The sequence below is a fragment of the Orbicella faveolata genome, unplaced genomic scaffold (assembly GCF_042242905.1).
Source record: "Orbicella faveolata isolate gen_17 unplaced genomic scaffold, um_ofav_v1 contig_2, whole genome shotgun sequence".
NCBI lineage: Eukaryota > Metazoa > Cnidaria > Anthozoa > Scleractinia > Merulinidae > Orbicella > Orbicella faveolata.
Window position 1 is genome coordinate 17,262,250 of NW_028301547.1, and position 9,044 is coordinate 17,271,293.

At 38.7% G+C, this 9,044-nt stretch overlaps 1 pseudogene; it reads right to left on the reverse strand.

Moving 5' to 3' along the window:
• Nucleotides 1-7,607: 7,607 nt before the first annotated feature.
• LOC149112207 (uncharacterized) lies at nt 7,608-8,713 on the reverse strand (annotated as a pseudogene).
• Between the last annotated feature and the right edge of the window lie 331 nt (nt 8,714-9,044).

Genomic DNA, 9,044 nt, shown 5'->3' on the forward strand with positions numbered 1-9,044 from the left:
ATCATAGCTGGTGTCGCGAGCTTCGTACATGTCGTCAGCGGTATCATAGCCGGTATCACGAGCTTCGTTGCTGTCGTCAGCGGTATCATAGCTGGTGTCACGAGCTTCGTACATGTCGTCAGCGGTATCATAGCCGGTGTCACGAGCTTCGTTGCTGTCGTCAGCGGTATCATAGCTGATGTCACGAGCTTCGTTGCTATCGTCAGCGGTATCTTAGCTGATGTCACAAGCTTCGTTGCTATCGTCAGCGGTATCATAGCTGATGTCACGAACTTCGTTGATTTCGTCGGGGGTATCTTAGCTGATGTCACAAGCTTCGTTGCTATCGTCAGCGGTATCATAGCTGATGTCACGAACTTCGTCGATTTCGTCGGGGGTATCTTAGCTGATGTCACAAGCTTCGTTGCTATCGTCAGCGGTATCATAGCTGATGTCACGAACTTCGTCGATTTCGTCGGGGGTGTCATAGCTGATGTCACGAGCTTCGTCGATATCGTCAGCGGTATCATAGCTGATGTCACGAACTTCCTAGATGCCGTCAGCGGTATCATAACTGTTGTAGTCAGCTCGGTAGTTGTCAGTGTCGCTTATGGTGTGCGCTCCTTCATCCGGAGTTATCATTCCAAGCAGCAACCGTAAAAACATACATCAACTTTGCCATCTTCTCTCCGAATGGCGCATACATACAACAAAGAGAGAAGTAAGTGAAGAATGATCATCGCAGTTGATTTTCCAATTTAAGAAACTGGAAAGAAGAAGCCTGAAAAAAATCAGGGCTTCAACGGGATTCGAACCCGTGACCTCCGCTCCCAATGTGTGGCTTCATAGCTCAGTTGGTAGAGCATCGCACCGGTATCGCGGAGGTCACGGGTTCGAATCCCGTTGAAGCCCTGATTTTTTTCAGGCTTCTTCTTTCCAGTTGCTGAAATTGGAAAATTAACTGCGATGATCATTCTTCACTTTCATCTATAACCGCAGTTCATATATGAAATATTTCATATAAACTTTACATCAAAGAGAGAAGTGTTAAAAAATACAGCAAACTGATTTAAAACTTCGATGTTCAAACTTTGCTCGAACGAAAATCTATTGATGTGCTTTGTCATTCGTTCGTGTTTGTAATTTCAAGGGAGATTTCACATAGGGCTAACCTCTAACCTCTAATCAACTCTAACTTCCTTTCAGGGTGCCTATTTCTTTTACTCTTGTTGTCGCTAGTCATTCGTTGTTGCTTTGTTTAATTTTATTCTTTCATCTTGTCACATCTATTCCTTTTGGATCCTGAAACCTTTATTCTTACTGTACACACTCTTCTGTAACAGACCTGGTGAAACTCATGCAAGCTGGTGGATTAATTTGCCCTCCCTGGTGGAATTGTGCCCTCTATGGCCCTCCTGATCAATTTGACTTCTCCCTTATATCGAATTTAGTTTCCCCGGCCCTGGTGTGGCGTTTTCTCCTGCAAGAGAAAGTCACGATTTTGGAATTCCGTTCTAGTTTCTTCTTTCATAAGGAAAACAAGCTAGCATTAAAATGACGTACAATTTACCGAACATTTTGGACAGACATTGTGGTCTCGAAACTAAATTATGTATATTGAGTTGCTTCAGTTGACGCACTTTTGAAAATTTAATGCAATAACTTTAAGTCTTTTGCCATCATCAACCCTAGCATCTTAAATACTGAGTCACAAAGTTTTGCATGTATATCAATATATGATTAAGTTATACATAACATTGAACTCCCTGGTACTGTCCTGGTGAAGAATTAAGGTAAGGTAAGGTAACTTTATTTTAAGTCGTAAACGTAGGGAGTGGCTGCCCAGATCCGGAGCCAGGGGCTCATGACAAATTAAAACGCACAACTATTTACAATAACATTACTACTTACAATTACTATATTCTCTAAGATAAATCCACGATTTAAATAAAAAATATTCTTAAAAGCAGTTAGTCCTAATATTAAAAATTTGAGTTAGAAAATACAGTTTAGAATTGGGTCAACCTAGTGGATTTCTTTCTTGCCCTGGTAGAGTTTTTGTTAAAAGCCCGGTGAACCACCACGTTTCAGAAGGTCTGTTACAGAGAGTGTATCCAAAGCTTACCGCAAATAATACAAACTCGACACGCGCCTTCTGCTCGTGGATATCTCGTTTAGCCGGCTAAATCTCTCAAGTTATTCGTTTGTAATCCATGTCAATTTGTTCCTTTATGGCTTATTATTGTCTCCTTGGTGTTCCTATCTTGGTAACCCACTATTTTTAGGTTACTTCAATTTGAAGGTGATTTGTATGTGGCCAAAACAACTTAAGAAAACGTGACTGAGCCTTTTTAAAATGTCAGCAAGATCTTTTTTTCAAGTTAGCCTGGCCAGTGGAGGCCAGAAGGGTCAATAAACCTCTAGTCAAAAATAACATACTAACCTAATCAGTTAAATAAAGGAGATCGTTTTCCTTTTATAGAATCTGACACTGGATATAATTCAGTAATAAGCGAGATATGCTGATTAGAAATACATTGATAACAGCTCGTTTTCGGGAAAAAAATAACTGAACAATGCTCGTACTAATTTTGTAAGACAAATAATTAGCAACGTGGGTTAACTGGAAAGAACAAAGAAGAATAGCTGTATCATAAGATCAAATGCAACTCAATGGCATGAAAATAGTGATATTTGCTATTAATTATAACTATAGATATATAATGGTAATTGAACTGAGTGGAGTGCAATTTGGTCTGAAATCATACGCGTGATTTCAAAATCGAACGAGCGCGTAGCGCGAGTTCGATTTGAAATCACAAGATCCATTTTGAAATAGCTCAATTTTATCGCCTTAAATTTTAGATTTTTGTGTATTTGTTCCAGTAGCCGGTTTGTTGAAAATAGCGGAACCGGAAACGCCTTTGCGGCTCATTTAGCATGCAAAACGATGTCATGTGACGAAAACTCATTCGAGCATGACAAATAATCTAAGCAGTTCTGAAGTCAGAAGGAAAATATATAGTCTACTTCATGCTTAAAAGTTCAGTTCTCGTCGCCTGAATCAGTGATGGAAGGCCTTCCCTTCTTCTGTGGTTGAGGCTGAGACTTTTCATTGTCTTTGGAGAAGGAATTTGTTCACAGACCCTCTGCTCAGTGTTGTATGTTTTGCGTTGATCGAGTTCTTCAAGACCAGTAGAAAACGTATTAACTGCTCAAACGCAGACAGATGCAGTGGCCTTGGGAAAAGACAAAACTAGAGGGTTTCATTGTTTAAGCCAAAACGCTCGAAGCAAAAATCTAAACGTCTGTGGAGAGACTATTTTTTTTCTGGCAGACGTTTTCAATTTTAAATCACTAACTCACGCATGCGTAGCTCATCAAAACACGTAGTTTAAAATGCAGTGTACTTATATAGCATTTTTATCATTTTTAGTTTTCCAACAATGAAAATATGTTTTGGTGGTTTTGCTTCTTGAGGTCATACTCATTATTGTGTACATGGCCGCGCGGAGATACGAAATCTCTCTTCGAGGGGTGAATATTTCATGAGTGAGCGTAGGAAACGAGTGGAATAATCTTCAGCGTAAGAAGGAAAACTCCGTATGTCCAAGCGACCATGTAATTTTCTTTTTCTTTATATAAAAATCCCCACAATACATCAAGATACTAATAACGACGTTTATGACAATTTTCCGAAGACTTCCGACTAGTTTCCGAAGATTTCTGAAGACTCTCCAAAAGTTGTCCGGCCACAGGACGGTTCCCAACATTTCCCGAAAATGTCCGAAAATTTTTGAAGATAGCCGAAGATTGCCGTAGTCGTCCGAGGAAGATCCGAAGATGTTTCGATCATACAGCAACATTAAAGTACAGTTAAAGGTTCAAAAATGATATCACACATGATATCACACTTGTGGATTAAAATGATATCGTCACTCGGTATACCTATAATTTTTAATTTTATGATTTTTATAATAGGTCGAATAATTATTATTCTCACATTTGGATTGATTCTTACCTCTGATCTGTTGAAGGACAAATGGATAGATGACGTCATTAACAATGTTTTTTTTTTTCTCTATCATACAAAACAAGTAGATTCCATGTTGCTGTGCGTCTGCTTAGTAATAGGTCACAGAAAATTTCAAAATGTGGCAAGAACATCAGTGACACACTCGGCTATCACCTCATGTACCATTTTATTGTTGTTACCACATTTTGACATCATCTGTGATCTATTACTGAACAGATGCATGGCAACATGGAATCTATTTGTTAACTGGTGGTCCAAGGTTGTCCATTCCTCGGATTGTTTGATGAATCCCCTAGCCCCCAGTGGTTGTTTAACTGTAAGAGAAAACAAGTGCTTCTTTCAAAAAATTATTCTTCTTTGAAATATTCCTGATTGCTGTTAACCCATCAAACAGCCTACACTTGCAAAGTCATCAACATAGTCCAGTGAGCTCATGACGGTGCTTCGTATAGTTTATGTACAATAAACATTCTGAACAAAAAAATCTGTCTGGCTGTTGGTGAGTCTTGTTTAGTTCTGTCCTTTTGTAGTTGTCAGTGTTGTCTTCCATTGAATCTTCATTTGCTGAAATTCAAAGTTTCTGCCAAGCTTTGTGCCACAGTCGAAATCTTATGTCACGTCTTGAAGAGGAACATGGTAATCAAACGGTTTAAGTTTAAACGAATGAGTGCACTAAAACATATGGCTACGCTTTTAATATGGATCCAATGTCATTGACGGGATGATAATGATCACTATTATTGCTAATTTTTTTTTTTTAAAAAAAATCCATGGATGGGTTGGCTTAGGTAAGATCACTACTGCACTGGCTATGATAGCATGTGTGATCTCAATATTGATTAATTGTAATGTTATACTATTAACCACTCAATCATCGCCAATTAACTGACTGATCCATTAACGTTGTTGTATTGAAGTTCTTCAGGATTGGTCCCATAGAGCTATTTGGGCACTGTATTGAACAAAATTGTAAATAGAACAGAAGTTGTTTTATATTCATAGTTGAACTGATTAACAAAATTGAAGTCAGGTTTTCGTGCGTCTGTCCTGTTCTTGATCGTTAATTTCATTATAACATTGTCAAAGTAGTTGTGGATCCACGAGACAATAGCCGAGTGGATCCGCAACGTTATGACGAAATTCATTGTCAATAACAGGACAGACGCATAAAACACTGACGTCAATTTGTTTTTACGATGACAAATTGTTAAATTGCCCGCTCTCGCTCGTTGACGCCTCGCATAAATTAAAAACTCATGTGTCTGTCCGCTTATTGGCAATGAAAATTAGCCAATGAGCGTGCGAGAATTTCTGCAGTTGTCTTAAAAAAAAAAAAAAAAATTAAAATACTAACTTAACTAGTTAGTACATTTATTGCTAAGTTGACATAAATACGATAAAAAAGCTGAAACCACTGGAACCCCAATTACAGCCACCCCTTTTCTACGATCAACTTGTTATTCAAATACTTTGACCGTTGCTCGGGAAAACAAAAACTAGGCCTATCCACCATATCACTTAATATCGTCAAACCATCTTCCCGGAAATTCGGAAACGTTTTTCTAAATACTCTGAAAACCTCTCCAACTATCTTTTTTTTCAAAACACAATTTGAATGAATTATTTCACTTGTAGAAGCTGAAGAACTGTATACTTAGGCTCTTTCCTTCTCAAACTCATTAGTAATGCCTCAAGTTTAAACACAAAATCATGACCGTGAGGATGTTTGGATATCTGATCTTAATTAGCATAGATTTCTACGATTTTATTTCCTCGTTTTCTCCTTAGTTTAGATTCGATTGAGAGAATATATCAAACGCTCAAGAAAGTGTTTATAATAACCACATTTCCAAACACCTCGACGTTCGTCAAATGTACTCTGCTGCGCGTCGTAATTTCAACTCTCTTCTCGGTGTTTGGAAATGTGGTCAAACACGGTCTTTCGAGTTTGAAATATTACGACATTATTGTAGAAATAAGGACACTAAGAATCCTAGGCGATTCAGGCTGCTAGCAGTTCTCATCGGTCGCCATTTTGGAGAATGACCGACCTGGAATACATTTTCCAGATAAGAACCGCAAAGCTGGATTAGTACTGCAATGGACTGAGCAATTTTCTGATTGAAAACAAAGTTTAGGAAATATCCCCAAATATCAAAAGTTACAAATATTTCCTTATTTCCTAAATTTCCCGGAAACTATTATGTAAATATCTCATTAAATATCCTGATATTTGTGTCCCATACGCCTTGAAAACGCTTAAACAGTAATTTCCTTATTTTGAAGAAATAACCTCTATGGTCCAAACGGACTGAAATTATCAACTTAAACTAGGTTTAAACTTGTAATTGACAAATCGTATTAAAACTGAATAAGTTACTAATTGAACTAAGTTAAAGCTACTGGAGTTTACAATTGTAGTATAATTACAAATCATTCCGACTCTTAAGTAATAAAACACAGCTCTAACAGCTGTCTGTTAGAGTTGTCAGTGAGTTCTTTCTGTTACTTTTGAAAACGATAACACTGCGACCTATGAAAATAAGAAAAACCCAACGCAGGACAGTCGAGAAAACAGCGTAGGTGATTGATTTTGCGTTGCCCATCCATCATATTCTCGGACTGTTCCTTGGTACCGTAATTAGATTTAGTGCCAATTTACTTTTGGTAGCTCAAAGATGGCGCTTAATTGAGATGGAACGCTTATCAGACCCTTATTAGGGAAGAGGAGCTTATTTCATTTCTCTTTGAATATGTGCATCTGTGATACAACACTTCGATGAAAAACCGCAGATACTTCAACTCAAGAGCTGTAACAAACAATGGGAGCTCTTACAGTAAAAACACCATTTCTTTAATTATTCCGTATAAAAAATTTGTTGAACATAATGATGAGACTGATGAGAAAGCAGACTACTCACTAGATATATATGATTCATTTATCTAATCGGTCTAAGTAGGGTTGTATGTCAATGTCTGGAACCCTCCCTCCCCGCCCTCCCTCTTTCGCTATGGGGCAATATAATAAGCCATTTCCGAGTTACCACGTGCCTCTGTATCAAAAGGAGTCTACGTTCGAAACCTTTCATATGAAAATGAATTTGAATCGCATGAAAATGAACCAGTAGGTGGAACACATTTTCATATGAATGGTTTGGCACGTCACGAACACTCGTTTTGACACAGAGGCAAAGGGAAACTCGAAAATGGCCTGTTGCAGGGAGAGCACTAAATCGAATCATTACGGTATCTTGTCTTGACAGACATTCCCTAAGTGAAAGACATTCTGTAAGGCTGATATGAGGACTTTTCAAAGCGCTCATGTAGAATTACTAAAAGATTCGTGCTAACCCACATAGCCAAAGGCACTGCATTTACAATCGCTACCAAGATATGTCTTTTCCTTCTTCTTCGCTAAACAGCGACATCAGCCATTATATTAGTCTCTCACGGCGAGGAGTACGAAAACTTCCCCAAGGAGCTGATGTTCTTTTCCAGATTACGAGACAAATATGATCAATCACAACTATGGTACTTCGTTCTATGACTTCTGCAGCGCCGTGAATTATTCCAAGAATGGCGATTGGTTGCAAACTACCAAGATCCGCTTGTAAAATTCGAAGTATAACCGCTGAGCCACAATATAACGGTGCCAGTAAGACGTACGAACATCCGGGATAATTATCCCGGATGGGCAATGTTCCACAACCGCTGGACAGAAATCCGCGAGATTACTTTGAGAACGACTGCAATGAGAGGAGCGAAGAGTGCGATTAGCAGTTTGCCCTCTTTGTTTTCCTTGTTGTAGACTGGGTAAATAAAAGGGGTGGTAATGATGGCAAATATGAAACACAAACAGCCGGGTATTATCATTTGGAAGAACAAAGTGACCCGGCGTCTCCTTGACCGTATGCAAAGGTGATTCGTTAGAAGATAGACTTGCCAACATACACTGAGAAGAAACAAAACGTTGAGTGGAACCTTCTGTAAAGAGGAAACCTGCGAATGAGTTATTCCCAGGGCTTGTAAAGCAAAACGATAAAGTGAATCCAAACAGTAAATAAGGCAGCAAACTAGGATCAGTTTTCTTTTTACTCCCAATAATTGATATGAGCGAAAAAGAAATAGCATGCTTGTAAAGTACCATGATGTAAAGGAAGGCGCAAGAGATCACGGTGGATGTTGTTCTTATCCACTGTACTTTCTCTGGAATTGGTTGGGTTTCTGAGTGAAATTCACAGCAGTGCAAAGTGTTATAACAGACGTAAGAGATCGACATGTATACCAAACCCACGACGATTGCGGTCAGAAGTGAGATCAAAGCTCCATTGTACATTGATTTCCATATTGTTGTGAGAGCAGCTGGTCTGAGTCGCTTCCAAGCCATTGCGCTATCTTGATCTTGTGACCTTCCTGCATTTCTTCGTTGTCTTCTGTGGAGCACGCGTTTATTACCCTGATATCAAGCCCACCATATGCTGGAAAATTAAAGCTTGCAGTTTCTCTGTCGCTGTACTCCTGATAAATAAGCTCATCAACAGGATGATAATACCATTCTCGACCTGTACTTTGTAGAGGATTGTAGCCCAAAGACTCTGCCGTGTATTCAGGTTCTTGTGGGTTGTAGTGCTCTGTGACTCCTCGTGTAAAACTGAACACGATATGACCAAACACCTCTATCAGTGTACTGCTGCTCATTTTACTAGGAAAAGTAGGTAGTGTCAATATTACAATCGTAGTTGTTTTCAATACACAACTTTTAGTTTTCTCGGCTTAGACAAAAGAAAGGATTGAAATTTGACCGATGACGAGGTCAGTGAAGTCGGGGTGGAAAGTGAAATTTCAAACGTTTAGAGGACTTGTCTAAACTTTATTTAAATGTTCCAACTGTTAGAACAGCATATTTCACTTCATTGTCATAAATGCTATAATTTACGAAAATTGATGGGCGTGTTTAAAATGAAAGAAACACTATAGTAACGCAAGGAAGCTTGAAAAAAGAGTAGAATGTCCCGGTTGGCCAATAAGA